Source organism: Bactrocera tryoni, chromosome 4 (genome assembly GCF_016617805.1).
Source record: "Bactrocera tryoni isolate S06 chromosome 4, CSIRO_BtryS06_freeze2, whole genome shotgun sequence".
In the NCBI taxonomy this organism is placed as follows: Eukaryota; Metazoa; Arthropoda; class Insecta; order Diptera; family Tephritidae; genus Bactrocera; species Bactrocera tryoni.
The window spans coordinates 51,267,492-51,288,339 of record NC_052502.1 but is presented as its reverse complement, the minus strand read 5'-3'; the positions used below and the strand labels follow the sequence as shown (position 1 = coordinate 51,288,339).

Here is a 20,848-nt window from a genome sequence, read left to right as displayed (position 1 = left end):
CATCACAAATTACGACATAAGGCCATTTCTAAGAACAAGTCACATGTGTTCGAGCAATTTTAAGCCGCATATTTTTTTAATTTATGTCTCCCTTTGTTCTACTTTCTTTGGACACCACTGTTTTCTTTGATTTTGGTAGAAAAGTAGTGAAATTTGTAATTTTCTTTGAGAACGCAACTCCGGCTTGGTTCGATAATAACGATTGCCGTCTTTGAAGTCCTTTTTTTACTTTTCTTTAGTTAGAACAATACTGTCAATGGATTTTCGATGGCTTCCATATTTTTTCCATTATGCAGGGGAAGTCGTCACTCAGGAAACATTTCGATGTTGGAATTTTTTTCAACAAATAAAACGCTACCTCTTTGTATATAAATGTCATTGACAAATTATCAAGATAACTAAAATTGCTCTTGGGCGTAAAACATCAGGTTTTTACAACGAAAATAAAACAGCTATCGCTAGGTCAGGTCACTCCAGCTCTGATAGTATTTGACGCAGTACCAGCTGTTGGAAGCAGAGGAAGAGGAAGACCTCTGGAAAGACCGTTGGAAAGACCAGTTGGAGAAGGACCTGGTTACACAGGAATCTTTAAATGGCGCCAAACAGCGAAAAGGAAGAACGACTGGCGCGCTGTTGTAAACTTGGCTATAACCAATAAATAAGAAGAAGAAGAATCTAATGCACCGTAGTGTATCTACAGTTAGAATAATTTGCCAAAGCAATAAATTTAATACTACGTTACATTTTCTAAACTACAGCACTGGCATATTAATACAGTATTCATGCACATATGTACATGTAATCACCGACAAATACATACATTTCTAAGTAGATATGTGAAAAGCTTGCGGTTTTGATATCATTTACAATGTTAAGTGCTGCATTTCCGCATATTGATGGAAAATGCAAGAGCAAATTTGAAGATTTCATCCGCTTAGCACCAAATACACTTTCAAGCAGTGGGATTATTAAATAAATGGAATGTACAAATGTACACAATGCGAATGGCAAGCGAGTTAAAGACATGAGCAGCGATGAAATTGTATATTTTATACTAGCAAAGATGACAAAAAGTACGTGAAAAAGCTGAATAATATTTGAGGATTTTAAATTTGGTGCAAAACTTTATTTTTGTTTTTGTTTTTGCGCTTGCAAAAATTGCAATTGCGAGTAGCACATTGATGTGGGTGCCAAAATGTTGCCAGCGTTGCGGAAAAGAGGTGAAGTTAAAGGGGCCACAGGAGTTTATATAAACGCCAAAGGCAGCGAGTAAAGAAAGCAGCTCGGAAAGTGAGGTGGAGAGGGAGTGTGAAGCTTGTAAAGCTTGTTTCAAATGAAATGCAAGGAAATCCTAAAAATATAATGTACGCAGCAGAAATGCAGGAAAGCTGCAGACAGATGTCAAACAGACACAGCCAAGCGGAGAAGAGTGTACGGAATGGCAAAACGCGGTGGATGGGAGTATAGAAAGAAAGTTAGATTGCAGAAAGTGCAGAGAAAGCTAAGCACTAACACATGAAGATGCTAGATATGCATGGCACACATACACGAATATATATATGCCCACACTCATACATGTACACAAATGTAAGCTGAGTTGAGCCACATTCTGCGTATGTGCCAATGTGTGTGTGTGTGTGTGTAAAATAAATGCTTACACTCATATTTGTCGGCATAAACGTGTAAACGTCTGCAACGACATTCACTCAAAAAGTCTGTGGCATATAAAACCAGCAACATGAAGAAGAATACTATGAAGAAGACGAAGAAGCAGTAGAAATCTCGCCCACACCGCAACATTGCTGTGAGACAATCGTCCTTTGGTGTGCAATTGCAGCCAGCAGATTTTCAAAGATTTTCCCTTCACTGTCATGTTACTTACAAAGTTGTTCAGTTGCTTCGCATTGTTGTTGTTTTTGTTGTAGTTAGTTGCAGTGTTTATGTCTTGTGCATTCTTCAGGTTTCTCTGCGTAACTAAATTGTGTGATTCTTTCAATTGCAACCGCAGGAGATATTAAGGCAGCTTCTGTGTAGACGTTCCGGTTTGCCGAGGAGGAGTAAAATGCATACATTTCTCACTTTTGAGTTATTCTTGTATATTCATAAATTTCGAGAAATTTTTAAATTTTTATAATAGTTTTCTACATTTTAAGCAGGACTGTTTCTTTCTCATATCAAAAATAATCGCGTCTTGTTTCCTTTCTGCTTGAACCTTCGGTTAGATTAAATATAACACTTATCATTGGTTCAATGCTGGGAATTGTTTAATCAGAGTAAATTGTATATATCTGGGATTTCTATGGGTTTGTAGCCAGCTGAATTTTCCGGGGTAGAAGAGTCTGCGTCCATGTCCTTTTTTTTGTATATTATACATATTTCACATACGAGGCTGCTAGCTATAGTCGCTGCGTTGTCTACAAGGTGCGTTCCAAAGTGAAGAGGACTTTTTGAATCTAGCGCTCTCTGGTGGCACCATCTATATGTCGACTGGTGCGTTAGAATCAGTTATTTTTATTGATTGTTCAGTGAGAATTTCATGACATTTCATCTATTGGAAGTGAAGTTATTACGTTTTAAGTATCAGTATGTTTGTGTTATCGGTGCGAAAATGAGCCTCGTACAAAGACCAACAATAAATTTTGTTTTAAAATTGGTAAAACTTTTACCGAAACATTTCAATTGATGAAACAAGTTTATGGCGATGATTGATGATTGCCTATCCCGTAGCAGAGTGTACGAGTGGTTTCAACGATTTCAAAGTGGTCGTGAGGACATAAATGACGATCAACATGTGGGCCAATCAAAATCGCTGATCATGGATATGGCACTGTGCGACTTCTTCCTTTTCAGAAAAATGAATTTGTCCCTGAAAGGAAAGCGTTATTCAGACTTAGAGGCCATTCAAAGGCTTGCAAGAAGTTGTTATTTCGATAGCCATAAGCTTAGATATCTCGTAGTTTTCACCCCTTCTGTCGAGATTCTCATTCTCATATCTTCGTTGCCATGCTGATGATCAATTAAGCTCTTGTTATTTTCGGATACTTTCTTTAGCTTCAACAGCTGTTTCCTCTCGTATACTAGAAGGTCACTTGGGACATTTGGGCTTATAAGTAATATTGACAATACATTTTTAACATTTGGTACAACTATTTATAAATAGAGATTCATTTCGGGGTTCCCTACTTTTCTTTGAAGATAAACAGAAACTTTAAATTTAATGGGGAGTGTTTATTATCATTCGAAAGCACTTTTTTTTCATTTATTCTTTGAAAATTATCTCTTTCAAATGTTGGCCGCGGCTAGGTCAGAGATGGTTCATCCGTTGAGTCTAATTTTCAATGACTCGTTCGAGCTTTTCGATTGGTAACTAGTGAATGACCCGCGCGATATTTTTTTTCGAAGTCTGTTTCGAAGCGGGGCTGTCCGCATGGACTTTTGACTTTATATAATCCTACGGGAAAAAGTCTAATGCTATAATATCACAAAATTATCTCCTCACCTCACCTTCCTTCTGTAACCAAATGTCGTCAAGATTACGAGCTTCAATTTCAAATAGTCTGTTTTCGTGGCGCGATAACGCTTGCCATTGACGGTGCCGTTAACACCGTCATTATTTTTATGGAAATATTGATTGATGATTCCACCGGCCCGAAAACCACACCAGACCCTTGTTTTTCTGCGTGAAATGGTGAGCAAATCGAAATCCCTTGGAGAGGTCAAGCGGCTTCAGATCTCGACATAAAATGCGCCAAGTCGTTCTATACGTGAATTCAAGTTGTTGCAAACGACGCCGCATCGACTCTCCACGGTCTTTGTGTACATTTTCAGCTACGGCTGCTATATTTTCTTTACTGCGTGCTGAACTTGGTCTATTCGGTCGAATATTATCCAATAATGAAGAATGCTGGGTCTCGAGATTGGTGATGATGTTGCGAATAGTATGTTCAGTAGGCCGATTATATCGATCATAAGTTGAGCGAAGCACGCAAAACACATTATTTACAGAATGTTAATTTTAGAAATAAAGTTGAACGATTGGTAAACGTTGTTCAGGCGTAAGTCTTTACATGATCAAATGCCGAATAATACTGAACAAAAGTAGCATCACATTTTGACACGTCTCACGCGTGATCTGTCGAAAAAAGGCTCTTTAGAAAACAATACCTCTACCTGGGAATAATGGGTAATAAAATATTAATTAAGGAGGTATTTTGGACCTGATTAGATCTGTAAGAAACATACACTTGATTGGATTTTACATGCCCGATTTGAGGTTATGGCTAACACACGAAGAACTCATTTCGATTGATAACAAAGTGATGGACAATCACATTGAGGATGCCTTAAAAATTCCACTGAGGGTACTCATGATCAGAACACCTATAGTCGCTGTTGTTAGAATTGTGGCTCAGCTAACCGAGGCCTGTCTGAATATTGTAGTGTTAGGACTCCATATATAGATCTCAATATCTTTAAATCATTTTGGTTAATGTTTTGGGTATGAACCGTGTATACAGTGACTCGTGGCGAAAGGCTTCAATGCGCCGTCAAATTATAATCATGATTGTGACTGACTTTTTGTCTCAAAACTCAACAAGAGGCATCAATCAGCTACCAAATTCGCCAGATTTGTATCCCTGTGATTTTATTTTTCTAAACTGAAAAACCGCTTCGCGAACGACCAATTCGTCGGAAAAAAAGGTTCTACCAATCTTTGTCATTTTTTTGGATGTAGTTTGTGCGCGCAGCTTATCGGAAATGAACCAGTTCGGATTATCTTTGTTGAGTGTATTTCACAATTTTTGGGTAATTAAGCTGCAGTTTAATTAAAACTAAAATTTTAGCTCTTTTTCCGTTCTATGGACAAAATAATTAGAAATTTATATACTTTTCACCAAATGTTATTGAAACTTACTGTTGATCAACGTTTCATTTCCGCACAAATGATAACCACACATTTCGCTATAACTGCCAATGCAACGGGAAAGTTGAAGACTCTTAACACGCGCCACAACAAAGAGTGAAATCAGCAGCGCGTGTTCGTGAGATAATCAGTTCAACGCGGCATCCAAACTGGAAACTTTATTGTGATTACAATTTGCTTGTGCGTGTATGTGGCAAGCTCAGGTGGCTACTGGCTGATGAAATGTTTAGCGAAAGTTGCAACTTGCTACCAAAAACTTCTGTTACATACATATATAGCCGGTTCATTGTTTTTTGGTTCTGAACATAAATACCATATGTTTGTATGAATGCACATATAAGAATGAGTCCTTAATTTTTCGACTAGAAATATTAGTCTCTGCTGGATTATAGGCTTCTTTTAAAATCGATATGTGAATGAGCAGCAGTGGCTGGAGTAGAGGCGCAGTGATCGCAGCAGAATCGCTAGAAACTGCAAGACCGTTGAGCTAGAAAGAGATTTCTGTTGTCCTTTTGCGTTCTAGCATTGGACATACGGACTTCGCTTCTGTGCGTTTGTGAGATTCTTCTGATCTAGAGTAGAGGCTGGAGAATCGACTGAATTGCTTGCTCTTAGCAAAAATCCAGTCGGACCCATATCGTCAAAGACATATGAAGGAAGATGAGGTGGAAAGAGGCACTTTTTCCTCCATTGTTCAACCTTTGCAAGACTGAGGTTGAAACCTCTTGGCAGTCATTCCTTCGGCGAATCAGGAGACACTTTTCGGTTTAAAGCACATTGTCGATTTTTGTATATGTTTATTATCAATTTTATAGAAATTCTAAGTATCACAACCGTGGACTGCTAGTACATATGTGTGGTCCTTTGTGAAGCCATAAACATTAAGAAATCCTGAGTTTGAACTTATAAATTAGCAAAACGCAGTAGCCAATAAAAAAATGAACACACGTTTAATTTCCATTCCCGCCAATTCGATGGGATGTCTGAAGGTATGCGTCTCTAAGTGCTTAAGTGTGGACCTCCCAAACGCCGGACAGTCAAGAAGGAAATGTTGAGTTGAGTCCACCTCGTCTTCTTCAACACATTTTGTGAGGATGGCGTCAGGCCTGTTAAAAGACCCATAACTAGGGAGGGACCAGCCTTTAAGATGGCAAAGAGATCAGTAGACCTCTTGCGATCGATCTTGGGCCAAAATGATTTTGCAACAGCGCATGTATTGATGGTGGCCCAGCGCAGGCCAAGATCCCGCGAAGCCCAGCTATCTAGTAGCAGAACACAAGAATATACGGGTTCATCGACCCGCTCCCATTTTTCATATAGCAGTTCTAGGGTACCCTTCCTTGCTAACTCATTAGCTTTACAATTTCCTGCGACTCCGTTGAGGTCTGGCACCCATACTAGTCTTATAACAAAGATACTATTAATAGCGTGGTTAGACACTCCTTGACCAACTCTGAAGGCACTGCTAATGAGTTCAAGGCTAGTATCGGCGCCCTGCTTTTTGAGTAGATGGTCACTTCTTTGAAGGAGGCTGCACTTCGGAGCAGTAAATCTACTTCAACCTTAATGGCTGCAAACCTCGGCTTGGAATAGTCAGGAAGTCTGAAGTTGGAGTTGATAGAGAGCTCCTGAGCTTCCCTCAAGCTTTGACTCATCCGAAAAGAAGATCACTGCCCCTCTCCTCCAACGTCTTCTTCCTCCCCACAACTCCCTCGCCGGTATATGGGCAGAGAAGGAGCCGCCAGAGTTCGGGTTGTCAACTCTATGATCCAATTGATCCGATCTGAAGTCAAAGTGTGTAAGGATTTCCGAGTGCTCAGACACGTGTTCTTTTAGGAACCCAGATTCTCTGAAACTGATAGCAGCTTTTGCAGCCATACATTTTCCGACGATGTCTACTGGTACTATGTGCAAGATACCGTTAAGTGCCATGGTTGGAGGGAATCCTAGTGCTCCACATATGCTGATGAGCGCCACCTTTTGAAAATTCTCAAGTTTCTTTGCAAGTGTGGACCATAGAACATACTGGGCTTGACTATGGTGTCGTAGAACCAGGGGATCACTTACGGTGAGAGACTTTTGCTAATGGCTCCCCTACAGCAGTATAAAGCAATGCATGATTTATATGCTCTCTCTTCAATATTCGATTTCCATGAAAGCTTCCTATTCAGGATAAGCTCTAGATATTTCATTGTATCCACCAGTTGCAGACGGATGTCTAATATAATCTATTAATCATACTTTTTATAAATGAGCACATATATCAGTGAATGAATGAATTTTGAAACTCTTTAGTCTAGGGATTGAGATAGGTCAAAGGCGTTTAAATTGACAGTAAAAAAGTAGTAAAATTGAACATAATACACCCTGAAGAGACAATATGGAAACAGAACACCAACAGCTGAACATTGACGGCATAACTTTCATTCATAAAAGGCGTGAGGCTTTCCTTGAACTTGCGCTGCGGTGCAGTGTGCTTAAATTGTCCATATTTCAGCTTGAACAGCAGCGTCGATGCATCAAATAACGTGCCAATTCCAAAAGTGTAATATGTTTCAACACCACACCGTTGCGCACTGGGTTGTATTGAAAAGCACTTGTGTGCCACTTACATTCCACAAGAGCGCAACTGTTGCGAGAGCGCGAGTACATTTACAACCAACCTATGCTCTCGGTTGAGCATAGCTGCGAGTTGACGCATGCGCTCGCAACACCTGAAGCGTACCAACGCTCGCGTGCTCACGTAAATTTCTCTCACACAGTGCGTATTGTCCTTTTAACCGTTAGAGACAAAAGCAATTACTGTCACAATTTTGTCATTTCCACAGCCGTGTGCTTGATACGCAGGCAAATTGTGGCGGGTGGATTTCGCTACACGAACGCCGTAGGAGGTGTGTATGCCAGACGAGACACAAGCCGTACAACGTTCGTTTTTGGCTTCGTTCCACAGTCGTGAGTCGCTTATTCGGCGCGGCAGCGTAGACAAGTAGGAAAGTATTGGCCGAGTTTTTGTAAGGATGCTACTAATGCTATGTGCTCGGTTAGTTTCGTTAAGGATACCAACGGTAGTGGTAACGGTGAATTCGTACGTACGCGTTTTCAACGCAAAAATCGCTCGTTTTGCTAACAAGTGAACGATATCATTTTAATAATCTGCGGTTGTTTTGAGGTAGTGGCCGTTATGAAAAATATGTTTTATAATGAAAGCAATAAATACGAATAAAGAGCAAGTCATTTTTGTTGCCAAGTGTTTAAAAGTTTTCTTAAACAATCCAACCGGAGATAGTGCATTGCATAATCAGCATTTGCATATAATAAAAAACAACAAAAAAAAATAAATGAAGTAAACCTACAAATTAAGTACAGCTTTAAAAGGTGTGTGCATTAGAAAATTAGAAAATCAGGCTACCACTTGCTTGCTGTTTGCTGCGAGTTGGCTGGCATCTCAACATCGCGAAACGAAAGCGTGTCGATTGAGTCGGTGAAAAGTCAAAGTCGCCTTTGTTCTTATTGTTTTTGCTGTCGAAAAGTGCAGTGTGTCGGTGTGTCACAGTACAGCGTTGCGTCGGCGGCATCAGCATACATACTTATGTATACATGTTCGCACGAAGAGGCTTAATTTAAGACGAAAGTCGGTCAGTTGGAAGTCTCGGTCGCGGTGCTGAAGTCGCAAGCGTTCGCAAACGAAATTGCTACAGCCTCAGTCGTGTCGTGCTGCCACTTTAGCAAGCTGACAGCGAACGCACTAAAGCAGTGCGTCTAAAGCATACCTGACCCCGGTTAATGTCAAACGGTTTATCGGTGTGTTTGTGCATGGACTTTAGTTCGACAATAATTGCAGTAACAATTGGGCGAACGCATTGCGCAGCTGAGGGTTAAACTTGAGTGCTATGAGTATGTTGAAACAAAAAAATTTTAAAATGCTGAAAATAACGGTGAAGGTTATGAATATAGCTATTTAAACTTAATTTCAATTTTATAATTTTAAAGCAAGCATTTAGGCGTGCAGTGTTAAACAGAGATGAAGCATTGATAAGGCGCATTACCAAGCATAACTTTAGGCGTGCAGTGTTAATCTGAAATGAAACGTTGATAAGGTTAAATATCAAAAAATAAAATAGAATTTAAAAATACTAATGAATCTAATTTGAGAATTCCGTAAAATTTTCGCCAAAATATTTTGCGCCTAAAAGTACACAATAAATGGCAGACGATTTCAAAGCATAAAGCACAGACTTTTTAAACATGAATAAACTGAAATATTATGAAAACCGAAATTAAATGCGACCACAACAGCAGTTTTTACTATAAGCTAGCATACATTGAGGCTTAACAAGACAGCTGTTGCTAGCAGCAAACAAGTTCAACTGATAAATATCAATTAAAATTCGGCAGTGTATAAAATTAATGAGCTTATCGAATAAATAAATTAGTTTTTCCAAAAGCATAACATGCGACACGTGCGGCAAAGCATACATTTAAGCGCCAAGAAAAATAAGAAAGTAATTGCGGGCTAATATTTGTGTTGAAAAACAATTGTGCAAAGGTATTTCAGAAACGAAATAAATAAAAATAATACACGATAACAAAACAGCAACGACTTACTTAATAAACCGCCTAAAGGTATGCTAAAGTTATGTGCGACGTTAACCTAACAACCTCGAGTTTTTGACATAAACGCACAATACACCCGAATGAGCTAAGCGACAGCTACAAAGCATTAAAGCTAAACTTTGCACATATTTCTCACAAGTCTAGCCTACTTTTCGGCACTTTGGCACTTTGAAAACAAAAAGCGTAAGCATTTGTCAAATGTCGGCACAACTACTACGTAATTGAAGTATTTACTCGTATTTACTTTTTCATATCAAGTTAACAAGTTTGTGTCAAGTATTTGCGCCTTAAATTATGCCAGCTTTACTTTCACTTTGAGTGCTCTACAAACTTTGACGTAGGCAGCAAATCTGTGCTTGCACTAAATATAAAAAACAGAAATAAATAAATAAATCTGTAGCCGCAGCAACAAACCCGAAATATTTGTGTGTAAAAACGGAGAAAAAAACGACAGAAATTGAAAGCTCGAAAAATGTAACATACTTTCAGGCGCTGCGAGACATGCAAAGTGCAAAGAAAAATTCTAAAGCTTGAGTGCTGGTTTTGAGTGGCAACAAATTACCATTTCACATTCCATATTAGATACCTTTTCCGTGCGCAGGCAGCGTATGGCAAAACTTTGCGTCTAAAAGTTAAGTTAAGTGAGTTGTGAATGTGTTAGAAAGTCGGTCAGAAGCAAACAAAAACCAAAAAAAAACAAAAAAAAACACAAAATCACAAAGTCAGTTTCGCATTTGGCCAGTGCGTTTGTCACGTTTGTAGACGTGCAAAAAGGTACTAAAGCACAGGAAAAAAATAAAGAAAAGTAAAAATAAAATTGAAAAGTTGCTGTGAGTAAAAGTGGTTTTGCGCATATTTCCGTTGCATACTTGTTGGCGCGTAACCGAAACTTTCGTGCACAGCACACCTTTTGCCAGCAGTTTGTAACTGATATGTCATGTCGGCTGTCGACTAACTAACAGCGGCGCTCACTGACTAGCTGACTTGCAGTCAAGCGAAAAGTCAACTTCTCACAACAGCAAGGTGCTGGGGCGTATACGTAACCCACAACGTGTGCGCGTTTGCCGACGTGTTGGTGTGTATGTGTGTAGTGCGTTTGTGGGCGCATCAAGTAATTCATTTTACTTAAATGTAATCAAATTGAACATTGTAAAATTTGTAGAGTGTTCATAGGCACGCATGCAAATTTTTCAATTCGTGCGCGAAATTTTATTGTGGCAACAAATTGTGAGAAAATTGCAAAGTGCGAAGATTTTTATGACCCCTTAGATAACACGTAAAAATCAAGTAAGTGTTGGCTGTTGGTATTAGACGCCCTAAAGTATGCAATTTATATGCGAAAAGTACAACAGCCAAGCCTGCTGACGACTTTTGGACTTTTGCCTTTCGCCTAACACCGTTTGTGTGACTGATTATTGTCGCGAGCGTACAGTGAGCACACGTGGAGGACATCATCTGGCGACTGTAAATAAGGATTTCATATTCGTAGCTCGTAAAATTTGCAAGGTTACGCGAATTTATTTCCCCATCGGATTTGGGGCCCCCAGCAGCAATGCGACAAAACTGCATGCACATGACCGGCAATTGTGGCATTGAATTTGTGTGCGAATGAAATATATGTACGCAGCGACGAACAAATTTAGCAGGTAAGTTAGCGCTGTACTTATTTTATATGAAAAGAAAAAAATTTATTCCTTCGTCGTTAAAAAAAAGTCGCAGTCATGTCCTTAAATGCATGAATTCCCACGAATTCAGCTCAAGTGTGTGTTTACTGCTGTCAAATAAGTCTCAACCCTAAGTCAGCGCTCCAGCTGTAAATATTTTTTAGTTGCCGTGAAATTGAAAGAAAGGCGCCCTCACGCATCCTCACATACACGGGCGTACTTTCGCTTGCTCAAAAACAAAAAAAAAAAAAACAAAATCGCCTGCACACTTTATGTGTCATAACCTTTTTGATGGTCATTCAAGTTTTACACCTTCAGCTTCGTGTCGCTTTGGCGTGTATTTTATTGCCATCAAATTTCATGCTCATGCTGTACATCTGCACTCGAAGCCACTTATTTTTTGTTTTTGTTTACTACGTTGTATTCGGTTTTTGTTTTACTTTGTTTGTACCTTTACGCTGCCATTGTCGTTCGTTATCAATTTTTTTGTTATCTTTGACACAAAACAAATATCTTTTATTTGCTCATTCGTATGTTTCATTTATTGAAATATATGCTTTGAGTGATGCGAGACATTTTTATTTAAGTAAAATTTATTGTAAAACATCTTTTTATTATTAATTATTTATAACATTGAACGACATCTACAGGAAAATATTTTTACTAAAATTATTTGTTCACTTTGGAGTTTTCGGAAAGCTTCATATTTTCTTTGTACTTTTGTATAGCAACTCTCTCCAGGACTTGCCTTGAAAATCATACATTTCTGAAAAATCATTTTCTGAAACGCAATTCTAATGGTTATCTGTAGGAAAATATCTACACCAAAAATATTTGTCCACTTTGGAATTTTCAGAAAGCTTCAGACCTTCTTTATACTTCCTTTACGAACCCTCTCTCAAGAACTTATTTTTTTAAATCATACATTATATAAATTTATTTCCTAAAACGTAATTTTAAATATTATCTTTTAAAATTATAGTTTCTGTGAAAGAACATCTTTCATGTTTTCTGGGAATGGGAATTTGGTAGTTTCAGGTGTGCTTAAGGATAAGTTAGGTTAAATGAAGAGGCCGATTGTCCTACAAGCGCCAATATGATTCTCAATTGTTCAGCTTAAAATGATGGTCTGCTGTGATACCAAGAACTTGATCATTAGCATCATAAACACGTTAATAATTCGATAAAGCTTCTTCAGTCTAACAAAAATTTGTTGGGGTGGCTAATATCAGTTTCGATTATCTCTTGTGGCTCTCCGAAGTTAATACTGTTAAGATGTTTCCACCTCAGTCCTGCCAAGGCTGGGCAATGGAGAAGAAATTGTTTGGATTGCTACCTAACCTTCCTCAATACATTTTTGACAATATGCGTTCGTCAACAATTTTTGGCTTATGATAGCGGCAAGATAAAACTTGCTAAGGGCAAGTGATTAAGTGGACTTCTTGCATTCTAGACCTGAATGATAATTCAGTTACACAAGATTTGATCTACAACTAACGCCTGCTAAGCTCACGCGTAGTCCATAAGTTAACTTCAGCTAGAACATAAGAGGACAATGGGGTTCCAGCACGTTTTTACTCCGGAATAAGTGGAACAAAGACGCCGATATTTGCGAGCTTATCAGTTCTGCAGTTTTCATCAAGTCCGCTAAGGCCAGGCACCCAAATGAGTCTGTTAATATATGTACTTAGTAGCTTTATACTACGCGAAAAGCAATTACTTATATCTGGTGATGAGAGACACACTTTGACTAACATTGAGAGCACAGTGAGCGAATTGAGTAGTAGCGCCAATTTGCTCTTTGAGCGAATGTAGGTAGGCCTTTGCTTAAGAAGTGTTGCGGAAAAATTGAACATTCATCATTCGACGAAACTATGAATGAATTCTAATCAGCAAGGTATCTTATTTAGCTTGTCTTATAGTTCATAGGCTCACACAGTATCATTAATATAATTCGCCTCAGACTGAGATATATGTATAAGTACTTATGTAAGTTAATGACAAAATTGCCCAATTTGAAGAAATACTGACTTTGCGTCTGCACGACTTCCTACAGAAAATTATATTCACAGCGATCACTTCCGCCGTTGCCGAATTCTACAGAATTCGCGATCAGCAGTTTTCGCTTCAGCTTTGTCGATGCCAGCGATATTAGCAACTCAACTTAGCTTAGCTTTGATTTGATTCAAGTAAAAGTAGGCAGTCTAAAAGTAACAATAAAGGAAAACTAACGCTTCATAAAAAGTTTTGTTAATTTATATAAAAACAGTTTAACTATCTAAAACCATTTTGTTCATCATATTAATCCTGTGGAAAGTTTTTTATTACTATGTAACCTCAATGACATGATGCTATCATATTCAAGCTATTCATAACAAATGGCTTGATTTAGTGGAAAAACTACTCGAAATTTGTATTCATCGAATTTGTCCCTGCAAAAGAAGTCGGTGAGACCATTTGAATGAATGATGTTACATTCATAATCGTATCGATTGTGTTTCATATTAAGTAAAAAACATTTGAATCTTCTTAACAATTAGTGAGTTTTTTAAGTAATCATATCAGTCTTTTTATTATTTGACCGATTTTGTCATTGACCGATTCTAACGTATAAATATATTGACCAATATTAATGTATAAAATCAACTGAAAGTTCGATATATGGGGAAAGGGAAGTGTTGACAATTTTGTTTTAACCATTTTAAGGCAGAGTTCCTATTATAATTATGAAAAAAGTTTCCCGGATATCAGCAACATTAACCGATATTTTCGAAAAATGCCAGCCGTTGGCGCAGAGCCTCTAATACTCGCTATCTGAGTTTGGCCACTTTTTGATGAAAGATGCTAAACTATGAATCATTTTAAAATATATATATGTGTACCTGATTAGAGGGATGAGCTAAGTCGATTTAACCATGTTCATGACCACTATATCAAATACATATCTACTATACAACTGATCGATATAAATCAAGTACTTGTAAGTTGCTTTTTGTTTTAAGGGGCACACCTAGTGTGAAATTTTCAAAAAATCGATTTTTTTCCATCTTTCGATAGGTTATACCCTTAGAAATAACACACTAAAATTTCAAATCGATATCTGAAACAGTTTTTGAGTTACCGCCATTTAAAAGAGTGGCCGCTCGGTAGTGAGATAACAATCATTTTATCTTTAAATGCGTTTTTCTCGAAACAGCATTTTTCGAATTTGCTGGAGTGATTACTCGGAGACAAAAGATCCGATCGCTATAAAATTTTTTTCGCATCTTTTCTATATAGTTCTCCATACGATGACTATCCAGTTTTTTGATCTAATCAAAAATCGAATTTTGGCAGGCCAAACACGACCATAATTTTGGGTGAAATTTAACTTTTTTTTCAACATGCCGCCATTTTGTCAATTTTTGATTTTTTTATTAGCCCGATGGTCATGGTGCAGACAATATGTTTTAGTTTAACGAGAATTTTTTTTTTTAGGTTTTATCAACAGAGAAGGCTGCAATCATGGCAGCAGTGGGGGACCTTTTTTATGGCGCCGCCGGAGCTCGCTTGTCATTTCAAAAACATTTAATATTTTCTTTCAAACATTTTTTAGTTTACTCTTAAAACATGTATAAATATACCCTCAAAAATTTAAAACGATTGATTGACTAGCTTTTTTTTTGATCCCAGAAAATGCCTTTTTTTACGCTGTCACACTAGGTGTGCCCCTTAACGTAATGTTTTTTTTTGTTTTAAACATCATAATCTCTGAATGAAATGTTGTATGATGAAGTAATAGAGAAAAAAATTGCAGCAAAGTTGGTTGATTTACTCTTTAAAATATGTTGCGCGAGTATAAAAATATACTCTGATTTCGCTTACAAAAATTCTTGAGCAGCTGTAGAATCATTCTATTCTTAATTAGGTGGCAGAAATTGCTGGTGAGTTCTTTGGCAACGACTCAAATGATAATTAACTTTATAAGAACCTATTTGTACTTTTTTTTCAACGGAGTAATTTTCTTTATGGATATATGCGAAAACTTCCATGTGAGCTGTAGAAAAAAGTATTGGCAAAAACGCTGCCAAATTATATACACAAATATAATTTTAAGTCTGTATAAGAAAAATGGAAGAACTTGGCAAGGAAGTTGGAAAGCGATTCAAGAGTTTCAAGATTCGAAAAATATTAAACTTTTTTTAAACTGTAATTACTTCCATTTTGCGCAATTTTTTTAAGGGATTTTATAGGTTTCCTCGGGTAAAGAACAGCCTTTTTTCAACAATTTTCTTGTCATATAAAAAATGAAATATTTTATTATTATATTATCTGAAATTTTTAGAAAAATTATTTTAAACTCGGCCATTGCGACGCCATTTCCGGTGACCCGTCTAAAATAAGATTCGCCCGCGTTGGCAGGATAACTCTTACGGGATCATCTAAAGTGAAAAATACGTGTTTTAGTTAAGACCATAACTTAGAACTTGGACGAAGAAAAAAAGCAAAAAATTGTATTTTTGGCAGACATTTTTACAAAAATATTAAAATTTCAGTGAACATTTCGCGAAATTTTTATCAAATAGTTGTAAAAAATTCTTTGCCCAAGTCCTTAAGATTTGTATCTGGAAGACATGTGTAAAATTTCATGAAGATCGGTAGAGTGGAAAGTTGAAAAGCGACTGAAGACTTCCAAAATTCTGAAAATATTAAAATATCTTTTTTAAACTGGAAATTGCTGCTGTTTGGTACCATGGTTTTCTTTGAATATATGAATTTATTCCGACATTTCCGTTGAATGTAAACTCTAAAGTTATATATATTTTTAAATTTCATTGTTTAGCTATAACCAAGCAAGAAATCACTCTCGACAAAAATTTAACAACGCTTGATTTCTGAAGAAAAAATATTAAAATTATTTTTTTGTTTTGCTATTTACTTATTACAAACACTAAACAAATAAAATATTTGAATTACCTGCATCGACGCCTAAATGCATGCTATGTAGTTTGATGAGCTGCCACAAATGTGTGTAATTTCTTTTACAAAAAATGTCAATAACAACAAGAACATAACAAAATATGAAAAAGATGCTATTTGCAGTTATTTTCACGAAGTGTCATTTAATAACTCGAATTGACTTTTAAAGCGCTTTAATCTTTATTTGCAGCAATAAATTTTTTATTTGCTATACATTTGTATATTTGATAGATTTAACGTTTAACGAAGCATATCTCCTGTCAGCTTAACAAATATATGTATTTATGTTTAGTATATGAACTGCTTGATTGCTATTTACCGTTATTTTCTCTAGATGACTTTTAATTTATGCCATTTTTTGATGAAAATAAGAAATGAAATCTTGCTGTCAGCCGCTTAATTGACAAATACAAAACTTTAATACACAATATCAGCAATATATGCTGCCATTTATGTGTGTGTTTGCATGGCATCCTTGCAGACTTGCGTAGAAGTGCATTTGCTGCTGGCATCTCGACAGTTTCTCAAAATTTACATAAGTAAACAATGCTGTTTATTTACTTGCAGCAGCTGGCAAAGCATTTTTATTGCAGAGTTTGAAAGGATTTTTAAAATGTCAGACTTGCAATGTATATTTGGTCGGAAATATACAAATATTTGTTTATTTGCAAACAGTAGTAAAATATTGGTATGTATATTCAGTTGAATAGTGAACTATTAGGATATTTTGAGCTGAACGATAAACAATAATTTCTCATTTGTAGCTTGGTTTGATGTTTTCAAGTTTTAGTGTTATTGTTGAAGGCAATAAAATGAAATACATGTTTTCCAATTTATTTCAAGTCGAGTTTTAGCTCTTTAAAATTTCTGATTAAGTTTTCTTACATTAATGCGAACGTATTCGTAGTAAAAACTACTTCCCTGTTTGACAATGTTGCAAAACTTCGAAAATCCGCCAAACACAAGGATTTTGCAAATGAAATGTTTTTAGCTTCTGTGTCTAAATCCTAGTCAATATGTGGCTATTTATAGTAGAAATCAACCATATCTTATTTTTTATACTTGCAATGATTCTCCTTACACCAAGCGGTAAAATGATCAGTTATTTTATTTAGCGATTTCTTTCCTAATTATTCCTTTCCGGAGCATAGAACTTCTAAAAAATTGCGCCATCTCGAACGATTGAAGGCTGTGGCCATTGTGACGTGCCATATAATCTTGCCGTCAGCTAATCACTCGATACCGATCGTCTCTATGCCAATTTTGGTCGGTCGCAACTTCTTCTTTCTTGATTGGAATCCATCAGATGACATCCTTGAAATGTTATTTTTGTACGGATAATTCGAAGGCACTTAAAATCTCTCAGTGATGAAGTTAAAGATCAGCTATATTTTGCTATCAAGCAAAAGCTTCTAGTTCACACACGCGGAGAATATTCAGAGCTTTAGGCTTCTGCGGAGTAGCGAGCTTGTCGACACCGATCTCAGTCACGTTGCTCTCGCTTTTCTCATCATACAGTTGGCCTTCGTTGCTTCCATTAGTTTTTCCAAAAGCGGTCGAAGAATCAATTTCATTACTGTCAATTTTTAGCGATTGACGTTCAATATGTCTGATTTTGATTACCTCAACTTCAGCAGTGCATGCCAGCTTGAAAAGGTTATTGAACTGTTCTCGAATGTCGGAGAGTTTGTGCGTTTGTAGGCAACTATCATATGTGAAGTCTAAGTCCTTGAGTTGTCATGTAAGATTTCATACACCTGTTTTCTTATGTAGAGTGGTGATGCTCATGACATAATCTAGAACGATAGTGTAGAGAAGATGATAGAAAGGGCAGCCATACCGTGATGTTTCCAATATGGCACAATGTTTCGAGTTCTTCCGCATAATTTTTGTTATGAATACTACGCAAAAAACAAAAAAATGTTGAGACTAAATAATACAGTGTGCTTTATGTAACAATAGAAATATTTGTATCAGTGAATTGTATAATGTGAATCAGGTCAAAATGTTATCAACGTTGCTGCTAAATTTGCCAATGAAATAGATAGAAACAACCATACTCGCCCACAAAGTATCTTAAATTAGTATTCTTAGAAAAGGAAATATAATAGAATTGAATAGAACATGAAAGCTAATAGACGGAAAGGAGATTTACAAAAGAAATCTCAGATAAATTTTAGTTTTTTTTACAGAATCTTCACACTTTTGCTATGAGTTTGCTGTTGTTGTTCTTAATTTTTCAGGATGTTGTGGAGTCATGTGTTAATAACAATTTCTGTAAAATCCATCGGATGTATTACTTATTGAATTAGTTAAGTTTTAATGCTCTTATTTTAAACTGCGAATTATTTCATCTGATCTACAATTACAAAAGTTGAAATCTACATATTTTTGGAACACTTTATACAGTGTCTGCTATGATGGTGTGGTTTTAACAGCTCGAAAAATCATCTTCTCACATGAGGCCCATTTCTAGCTTAATGGCTTCGTCGGAAAACAAAACTTTTACTTTATATTATTGGGTGAGTCAAATACTCGTGGGGTTCAAGAAATACAGTTGCATCTGGCTTATTTCTATTAAAATAGACAAAAAAAGTCGTTAGCATCAACAGCAAGTGATGTAACGTGAAGTAGGCCGACGCGGACGACTTCTATTTCCAAAAAGATGGTGCGTCGCCTCACGTTTCGCGTCTCAACATGGGCACATTACGTTCAAAGCAACTTTATTATTATTAGCAACTCGTTATCATGCGATGCAACACCTATAGCTTATTTTTTGTGGGGTATGTTAAATCAAAGATTAACTTCAATAAAGCAGCACCGAGGAGCTCGAAGACGACATTCAATGTATTACAGCCGAAACTCTAGCCGAAATACTTCACAGGGTCATCAAAACGGAACCATGGTGGTCATTTGGTTGGTATTTTATTTAAATCAGAAGTCGTATAATAAATTATTAGTATAATAAAAAAAGAGAACCCAATTTGATCAAATTTGAGTTTTTAAATTTAATTTGTATATCACGTCACTTTTGTTGGTAGACCCTTTATTTCAGGAAGAAATAAAACCAAGAATTAAATACACAATATTAGTAAATTTTTACGAAGAAATACGAATATATGGTGATATATGGTTATCAAAAAAGTCTTGCGGTATTTTTATTGAATTTTATTTATTTTTATTTTATTTTTTTTTTTATTTTTTTCTACTATGCCGGTCTCTTTCGACCAATTCAGCGATTTTATCGCAATTTTCGACGACAGGTCTTCCGGAGCGTGGCGCATCTTCGACCACCATCGTTGAAACCATCGTTGTGCGGTGGAAATGGAAACTGTATCGGGTCCATAAGCTGCACAAATTTTATTGGCGGCTTGAGATGCATTTTTGCCTTTATCGTAGTAGTACTGTAAAATATGCCGTATTTTCTCTTTATTTTGCTCCATGTTTGCGACGCTATAACTCACGAACGACTTAAAAGAAACGATAATTAATCAAACACGTGTTAGCGCGTGAAATGAGCTTTCCAAAAAGGTATAGCATGTACCGATGCGACGAATAAAACTAGAACTACGCGCCTTCAGCATCTACTAGCGAAAATACCGCAAGACTTTTTTGACAACCCATTATATAACATATACTGGTACTATACTATAGTCTTCATCACTTATTATATCAATGGTTTTAATATTTTAAAGCACTATAAATATATTAAAAATAAATTAGTTTCTATCAATTCCAAACATCGAAATTAGAAAAAAAATTTTTACCTACAACCAATTCTTGTAATAAAAAAAAATCCAATCCTGAATGACACTAAAAAGTGCTGCTTCCGACGGTTTAGGCGCTATTTTTCATAATGGTCGGCCGATATAGTACCCTTTGGAAAAAATGGAGTGGTCTTCAAGGCACAAGTGCCTGGCAGATGAGTATTTTCTCGCTAAATTTTTCTATTTCAATAGTTGACACTGACTGACTGGACTTGGGGACCTGGTAATGTTCTTGGGTCCATTTCTACATATATTTTATCGTACATTGTAATGTCCTCAACAGAATCTTTTAGCAAACGATCGTATAACTTTCGTAGCCTTGTTTTCCTTATTTTTACTTTTCATTCACTTTTTTGGAAATCTTTTGTTGTTTATAAGTTTTTAAATTATTTCTTTGCTTTACTCTTTGGATCATAGTAGCGTTGGTTTTGGCTTTTTTCGACAGAGACATTGTTTTGTTTTGGTTTATTAAAGCCTTTGCCTAGAGATTTGGATCACTAGGACCTTTTTTTCGCCCACTTTTTGATACATCTTTTATAGACCAGGCTTTCTTGAACTTTATTATAATATTTTTCATACCATTTCCGCTGACTTAAAACCGTTTTAGCTTTATGTATGAAATGTTTTTTTCGGTGCAATAATTGTACACGTGCTTTTTGATTCGGAGCATCGCGAAAGTATATTTATTGTATTCACAGTTTATGGGAAATTTCACATGTGGCAACTTTGCCCGATATTTGGCATTTAAACTGTGAACGCACAATTAGTGTTTTTGTTTCCTGGTAAAGTGGCAACTTTGATCAGCTGACTATTCGCGTTTAGAAAAAATGGAAAGCAACACAGAAATACAGAAGGTAAACGCAATTCGCAATATTTTTAAATATAAATATGAAAATATTCTGCCTATAATTGTTCTATTG

At 36.5% G+C, this 20,848-nt stretch overlaps 1 protein-coding gene across 3 annotated transcripts in view; it reads left to right on the top strand.

The window, feature by feature from the left end:
• The window catches only part of LOC120773797 (zwei Ig domain protein zig-8), a 586,297-nt gene that overhangs the window by 53,484 nt on the left and 511,965 nt on the right, over positions 1 to 20,848 (top strand). The window contains exon 1 of one of the 3 annotated variants that reach the window (XM_040102901.1): positions 9,380 to 11,184. The exons of the other annotated variants lie outside the window; for them this stretch is intronic. The gene's annotated coding sequence lies outside the window, so the exon portion shown is untranslated. Of the gene's footprint in view, positions 1 to 9,379; positions 11,185 to 20,848 lie in introns of those variants that run through there. 3 annotated transcript variants of the gene reach the window in all.